The sequence below is a fragment of the Scardinius erythrophthalmus genome (genome assembly GCF_964197995.2).
Source record: "Scardinius erythrophthalmus genome assembly, chromosome: 1".
Lineage (NCBI taxonomy): Eukaryota > Metazoa > Chordata > Actinopteri > Cypriniformes > Leuciscidae > Scardinius > Scardinius erythrophthalmus.
In genome coordinates, this window is record NC_138221.1 from 28,484,225 (window position 1) to 28,492,963 (window position 8,739).

At 36.1% G+C, this 8,739-nt stretch overlaps 1 long non-coding RNA gene across 1 annotated transcript in view; it reads left to right on the top strand.

Moving 5' to 3' along the window:
* Positions 1-7,959, top strand: part of LOC308693527 — a 91,677-nt gene extending 83,718 nt beyond the window's left edge. Inside the window, exons 2-5 of the long non-coding RNA XR_014030466.1 lie at positions 894-986; positions 2,478-2,695; positions 5,829-5,922; positions 6,436-7,959. This is a non-coding gene — a long non-coding RNA (uncharacterized lncRNA). The remainder of the gene's footprint in view (positions 1-893; positions 987-2,477; positions 2,696-5,828; positions 5,923-6,435) is intronic.
* Positions 7,960-8,739: the final 780 nt, after the last annotated feature.

Here is an 8,739-nt window from a genome sequence, read left to right on the forward strand (position 1 = left end):
GATGGGACATTCTTTAAAACGTCTTCTTCCTTCGGGTTCGAACAGCGTGAGGGAGCGCAATAATGACAGTTTTTGAGCAGATTTCTTTTGGCCGTAAAGCAATTGTTTACATCGCGAGACCTGATATCACGCGATACTTCCTGCCGCGGCTGCCGGCGGCCCGCCGTCTCAAAGTTGCAAGTGCGAATTTTCCGCTCACGGGCACCAGGGGGGTGCGAAACGACCACCATTCAACCCGAAATAAGTAATATGACCATTCCAATGACTCCGAAGCTGTTCAGTTAAGGTAAAAAAGTTACAAGTTCACCTTTAAAGTCCTCCACATTCAATTTAGTTTAATTTCCGACAGTTTCGGAGAGAAATATAGTAGCACATTGATCTGCCAGTCATTGTTTTTTTATGCGGAGACTCTGCTCATATGTTTGCATAATGATGCATTTAAAAGTTAATGACCAAACGTATCTTTATTAAAGTTCAGTGCTGTTGCAGATTAAATATAGCCTATTGTTGATAACCACGAATAAATACATTTTCGTCAGGTTAGATACTGATAGCCTAATTAATCATTCAAACCCCTTTATCTAAACCTCTACCAGAGAATGTCTAATAAGGCGAGAAGTTTCACTCTCAGTACACTTCCGGCTTCTGAACTGGTTGCAGTTCCACTCTGATTCCATATGAGGGCGCTCACAGGACGAGTGCAGAATGAATGGAGGTCTATGACGCTATACCCCTCAAAATCCACTTTTCTCAGGATATAATTTTTTGTCTAGTAATTGGAATGTTGTTTTCGAAAGGAGATGCAAAGAAATTACACATTGCTGGGTGTTCGATATTCTTGCTTTAAAAAGTCTTTTAAAGTGTCAATGACGTCATACACATCGTACGACCAGAGATACTGCTTTACGCAATCCTTCAGACGCTTTGGTGCGTTCACACTCTGCACTTTCTTTCCTCTCGAGCCATCGACAACACAGCTGACACAGGTAAATACACGTGCTAGAAGAGTTTTTGTTTTGTTGGTTTCTGGTCCCGCTTCGGATGCCACGATGCCATCAAGCGGTATCTCTGGTCGTAATCAGTCCTTCACTGACCAATCAGCGTTCATTAGCAGAATACTAGCGTGTTAAAATTCGGTACAATAGGACTTAATAGGGAGTGGGAAGGCTCTCCGTAGACGGGCTCTGCCTCTACTATCGCCGGACTCGCACTTCCGCCATGTTTGTAGTTTTTTTAAAACAAGTTTTACTCGTGTTTGTAGTTCTAATCGAATCGCGCAATGGGTTGTGGGCAATATAAGAGTGAGCAGGTGCTGTGGTGAAGAGATGAGTCCCACTACAAGTGGGATAACTCCCATCAAGTAATATATTTATTTGTATAGCGCTTTTCACAGTAGGCCTATACACACAGAACGACAGACAGCTTGTATAGTAATTTAATTATATATGTGAGCTAATTAAAAAAAACACTAAGAACGAGAAATGTTTAATTTCACAATCTATAGCTTTGGTTACATACTACTTATATGTTTCATATAGTATCATATGAAACATATAAGTTAAAAGACATTAATGGTCGTTATAACGTAGTTCAAAACATTTTTATGTAATAAAGTGAATTTGTCTGATTTGTAACCAGGCACTTAAGCCATAAAACGTGGCATCAGATTGCTCGGGTCCTACGGTGGGACCTACAAGTGATCTGCACTTTGGAAAAAAGTAGACCATCCGGGTATCTTTGGAGTGCTCATTTCAACATACTACGATTTGAGACACACTAATTCTAATTTTGAATAATATTTAGGATGGATAGTATGCGAATTGGGACACAGCATTGGACATACAGTACAGTAAATTAAATGTTGTCCTGTAGCCGACTCTAGCTTGTGTTCTCAGTCGCCTTTGGCATTTAGTCTTTACATTAAGCAGGTTATGTTACATAAAATAATTTTTTTGACACAAAACATTTAAAACATTTTATGAAGGGGAGACTCTAGTTGTCAGAAGTGCTTAAATCATATTCTCAGTAGCTATAGTCAAAAATCCCTATAGGGTCGACACGTGTTCAGCTTGAGTTTGGGAATTAAGAGGTCCATTATATCTTTTTAACGCTTGTCTACCTTTCAAAAATACACAATCCTTGGAAATATGGAAATAGAAAGTGGGACAACTAGCCACGGTTTTAACAGCATCATTTATTTACATCACATATACATATTTATGTAGCCTACATATGCTCAGTCTCAGCTATCACTAAACACGTGACTATGCATGCAGCTGAATATCCCTGGAGATTCAAAGGTCCACCCTAATATTTTCTTTGATGTCAATTTTCGAGGCATTTTATTCTTTAAATGCTTGAAATCATTGAACGGCGTAAGGCCTGACTGTGGAGATGTTTTACAGTTCCTGCACCCTCTGTTTATTGTCCATTATAGGTCTATACGTCTCAGTGTAACGGCATGTGTGTATCCGCAGGGCCTGATTCATTGAGATCGATGCCGTTTCCGCCTCTCTTAGGTAAATGGTTGCCTAGGAGACGGACAGGTGCATTCCATCTTACCCAGTCCTGAGGGGGAAGCGGGAAGACGAATGCTCTCCTCTACTTCCTCATCGCCCTGGAAACACTGGAACGCTGCGGAATGTCCAGCTCGGCTCAGAGTTCTATCAGTGAAGATTCCAACTCACACACATAAGTATAACCTAAAAATTCTGTTAAATTTACGGTAAAAAAACGGGCAGCTGTGGTTGTCAGAAATGTACCGTAAAAAATACGGTAGCAACATTTTTGATTTTACAGACTTAAGTTAAATTTACAGTAAAAAAAAAAAAAAAAAAATTTCATAATCCGATATAATGTTAATTTACCGATCAATTTACGTTTTTTCACTGTAAATTTTACAATGACTTTTTCACTTCCAAAAACCTTTTACTGTAAAATTAAATTAAATGTACGGTTAGATCTATCACAGTTATTCACCGTATATAGTACAAAAACTTTCTATTAACCAATTAACAGTTTTTCACCATAGCCTTTTTACCGTTTTTTACAGTTAAAATCACAATAATTTTTTACTGCACAATATATTACATCTTCATTATATTTTTTACTCTAATACCACATAATAATTATTATAATATTGTATGCAATTGTTTAAAAACCAGTTGTCCCCGTATTGTTTTACAACATTATATAAATAAATAAATGTATAAACTGTAGACAAACTTACTAAACAGTTAATAATTTTATGCAAAGAACTCCCAAGGGACCTCTTCCTAAAATATAACGTATAACTATATTTTCATGTATTGAATTATAAAGACATGTTTCCAGAATTCGCTGCTCTATACATATAAGAAATTATTAAAACTTTAAATGATTTAGTATTTATACTGACAAAATAAACTCCACCAAATGCTGAAGTAGACAAGTTTATTTATGTAATAATAACAATGATGGTCATATCAATGGTTTAGTAATAAATATGATGTCATAATAATGATGATAATAATGTCAGAATAACAAACAGGATTTTTTCATCTGAGGCTCGTAGCGATAGTAGAAGAGAAAGAAAACACGAACTGATAGCGTCACAGATCTGTAGGGCTTCAAAGAGATACATTTATCTTTCAGTGTTTCACCTTTAAACCTTTTTTTTTTTCAAAGATAGTTTATCATTTGAATGCTTACAAAAATGAGAAAGAGATAGATTTTATAAATCCTTACAAATAAACCTTATCGTTTTAGAACAAAATACAAGATTTTGCTGGGGTGGAGCGGAGGGATAGAGGAGAGAGGGCTGATATTTACAGCACAGCAGAGATAGAAAAACAACCGTTTACCACGGTAAAACCAGACAGATGCTCTCTCGTTCACTTCTCTCTCACACACAGTTATTCTCTTTCTTCCTTCACCCTGGGTCAGACCTTCTCATATAATACACGTATATAAATATGATGAGTGTAGCTGCTTCAGAATTATAATATATGATCTATGAAAAGTGTGTGAGCTTTCCAGTTTAACCAGTTTAAGCAAATCCAGATGGAATCTTTATTTTTCATGCTGATTCTAAGGGGAATCTGTGGAATTCTACGGATTTCATTTAAATATGGTAAAATGTGAAAGTATCATCAAAAGAATAAAACAGTTTAACAAAAAAAAAAAAAAGAAATAATAACATTTTAGAAAATAGAAAAATAAAACTAATAACATTTTCGTTACTTGAAATAAAATAAATGTTAACTTAAAGTAAAACATAAAAAAATATACAACTAAATAAAAACTATATATATATATTTAAAAAAAACATTTTACAAAAACTTTTACTAAAATGAAAATAAATAAGAAAGTGTAAAAATAAAAACATTGATTAAAACTATAATACTACCTCAAATTAAATCATAAAAAACGAACAAAAAAATAAATAAACCACTTTCTAAAAAAAAAACGAAAATAAATATGTGCGTACCTGCATGTCATGTGATCATTAACCACCAACGGAGAGCCATGAATGTGATTGTGTTGTTGAATTATTGAAATATTAACTCAAGTATATTTTAGGTCAAAGGGGTGCGACTTGAGAAATCCCTGATCTAAACTGTTTATTAATCAGTAAATGTAAACGCCTTAAACAGTTTTTTTACCAGATAAAAGTCATAAAAACAAATCACCACACATTAATCTGATTTCACTTTGCATATAAAGTATTCTGCTTGCCTATTCAATGCGCGAATGTCTAAGTTTTGCAGAAATGTGAATGCACCTATAAACAAATTTCTAAAAACTCACAAAAAAATGATGAACTAAAAGTGCTGATTAAAGGGGCTAAATAACGCCATTTACACGACAACGATGTATTAAGGATGGAAAAGTTTTTCGCGTACAGACAACAACGTAGTCAAAACGATCCCTGTTCACACGGATCTGTGAAAACGACTAAAACGCTGTATTATTGATGCCAGGCCAGTAGATGGCGATGTTACTTTGTAAAGAAACACTACGCGACTATAGACTGAACACGTAATTTGCATTGCGTGACGTCACCGTTTTCACAAATTCACGTTTTTGTAGTTTACAATGAGACGATAACAGTATTGTTTTCCAAAACTTGTACTTTGAAACCTGTTTTCAATAGTTAGCATTTTCATTCCCTAAAACACAGTTGTCGTGTAAACGAACGGCCAAATCGCATAAAAAGTTTTCAGTTTTTAGCCAAAAACGGTGTCGAGTAAACAGCCCCTTAATTAAACTCTAAACATGCCAGAGTTTCTGACGGACATTTAGAGCTGCAAATATAAGCAGTTCAATATAAAAACAATACAAGTCATTGTGAATAGATATAAATGTGTCAGAGTAAAAGCTGAATAAATAAAGCATAGTTTGATTATGACTGGATTAAAATAGAAAAAAATGCGCGCGCACACACACACACCCACCTCTCAACCCCCGTCACCCCCATAATAAATATGTGATAGGTATGTACAAGTACAGCTACTGTTACACTCTTGACATATAGGAATACATTCTTCAAAACATGTGGAAAGGGAAAATTTGCTTTAAAAATTCCAGCCATTTCCCCAAATAAAACTCTCTGTTCGTTACACCCCCCTCACACACACACACGCAGGTGTATCAAACCCCAGAAACACTTCACACAGCTGACAAAACTTACCAGAGAACAGGTTAACAGTCACTGTTTGTGTAAAACATAATTCAAAGGGAGCATTTAATGAAGGAGTAGATAAACGTGTGGATATATTTGTCATATAGCACTATGATAATTCAATGAATAATACTTTTCTTTTTCTTCTCTCTCTTGTTTTTCTAAGGTAAATACTAGATGCATCCGTGGTCGGGTTCATTTTGGCTGGAAGTTTGTCCCCTGGTTTAAGAGTAAACATCGTAATCTCACACTTCAGTCCGGTGAGTTTCAGAGACCGGGAATCACTGATCAACTGGATCCAAACCGTGGGAACGTTTGTTCGGGGCGGAGCCTCACTTTAAGCTTTTGTGTTCATTGTTTTGCATAAATTGTTGCATAAATATTACTAATGAGTTACATAGAAATTAATTCTGCTCATGTTTCATAAATGTGGCTCTAACGTAGTAAATTTGGAAACTACAAACCTGACTTCACTGACATTGAAATAAATGCGAATATAAGGCATAAAATAATTGCAAATAAAGGCAAATTAAATGCATTATGATCTAAAGTTCCTACATTACTAAAACATTTTCAGCGTAAAATAAGGTAAATAGTTGAAACATGAAGGACAGAACGAATATAAATGTAAAACCATTCTTATGTAAATTGTTGCATTGAATTATGAATCATAATTTGAAATTTTGCTCCGCCCCTTCTTAACTAACACCCCCCCCACACACACCCCACCCTCACCTCTTACTCCAACATTGATCAGTAGTTGACATCTTTAGTTTCAGTGCTAACCAGGAACACCACAGGAAGTTGGTCAGCAGCGTGGCCAATCAGGAGAGTTATGACATCAGCCACAGGAAGTGAACGAGAGGCTCCGCCCACACGGGACGAATCGAATCCTGGCCTGATGAAGTCTCTCCACAGGAAACGGCTGAATGGATGACCAATGAGGACGTGAGCTGGGGCACATGACACAGGAAGTAGTGCCGCCCATGTGACGAGAGTGACATCCTTTCTGGGATGTGTTGCAAAGCGACCAATCACAGAGAGCACGACGACTCCACCCACAGGAAACACATTTGTCATGCAGCCTTCAGCTTGTTTTAACTCCTCCCCATGGTCTCTGATTGGTGGATGATGTTATGGGCGGGGCCCTGCACAGTCACATCAGTGTCAGTTTACTGTCCATCTATGAACGCTAACATATAGAAAAATAAAATGTTTCTGGATGTGTTTTCCTCTTCTTTCTAAACTGTTTTATATTCTTGTCCTTTATGTTGTCCACTGGCACACGACACACACTTTTCTTCGTTCTTTCCTCTGGTTTTCCTTTTCTCATGATGGTCCTTGCTGTCCTGAAGTGCTCAGTTCAGATCTCTCACTCTTTCTGTTTTTTTTTTTTTCTTTCACTGTATTTACTGAAAAAGCAGAAGCAGATGAATGAGCATTAATGCAATGATTCTTGTTGTATAATATCATTTCAATTTTAGGGTGAAATTTACAGAAGCCCCAAAAAGTGTTTGGATCAAGTCCTGAAAAGTGAAGCCAAAGCATTTTGATCTTAGCATTTTGAATTTATAATAAATTTTTCACCTTTTTGAGCATAGACCTGACAATTTATTTTCCAACCTAAACTGTGGTAAATCGTGAATGCACAGACTTAAGTTTGGTCTTTTTTCAAAGATAACACTTGTCAGATTATTGTGAAAAAAGTGAACTTAAAAAAAAAGTTACAGAATTTTATGTTTATTGTTATTGAAAAATGCACAAAATACTAGTTTAAATTTTTATGAAATATAAAAAAAAACACATTTGCGAAAAACATTTGCGAAAACACGTTTTACTCTAAAATTGCAAGATAATCAAAGCCATAAATCTAAACAGTTCCAAATTTGAGCTTGCTATCTCAAAAAATGAACTTTCAGTAAGACTTTGTTTGGCTGCAGTACCAAACGCTTCCACAAGATGAAATTCGTAATTTTTGACAGCGAACAATACAAATGTGACTATTTTTTTTTCAGGACCATTTAACCTTTTTGAATCATGCCATGATTTTTTTTTTCTGTGTTCACATAGCAAGTGCCAAAACATTTACCAAGTTTCGTTCCATTCCGATGAAGTAAAAAAAAATAAAAAATTTTGGTCGCACCAGATGGTTACAATTAAATTCCTGTCATTTTAGGCAGTTCTCATCACACTGACGTATGTTCAAGTGTTGGTTTAGATAGTTATTTGATACTATAAAAATGAGGTGTAATGTCATGATTGAAAGCTGTGCTTGTGCAACTAAAAACGGAAAACTTTTTATGTGTTTTGCCTGTTTATTTACACGACAACTGCGTTTTGGGGGCTGAAAATACAAACTTTTGAAAACAGGTTTCAAAGTGCAAGTTTTTAAAAACGATACCATTACCGTTACCGTCTCCATGAAACTACAAAAACGTGAATTTGTGCAAACAGTGACCTTATGCGAATTACGTGTTTAGTCTATACATGCAGAGTGTTTCTTTACAAAGTGACATCGCCATCTACTGGCCTGGCATGAATACAGCATTTTTAGTCGTTTTGACACCGTTGCCGTCTGTATGAAGATGCAAAAGAAAAACGTTTACGTATTTAGTACATCGTTGTGGTGTAAATGTACCCTGTGCGCGGGACTTTGATACCACGGCTCTACCTCAGGATCACTACTGCGCAGACACAAATGGCCTAAAAATGGCCTACTAGGCAATGAAATTTTCTGGGGTATTTGGCTTAATTTTTCTACAGTGGAAGAAAGTGGAAACATGTTGTGCATATTTTTTACAGTCTATGGTTTGGACACCCTTTATGGGGGGAGAAAGTTGGTGACGATTCTCAGGGCCCCCCGGCTTTCGGGGAGGTCAATCCTCGATTTCAATCGAGGGAGTTCACCACCTGTGACAAGATTTCAATCAAGGAGGAACCTCGATTTATAATCTTCTCCATTTTTATGGAGAAGATTATAAATGAATAATAACTTTCAGAAATTTAGATGTATAACTGAATTTCAATCTTTTCTTTCTTTTCACACATACACACACATACACACACACTACAAAACA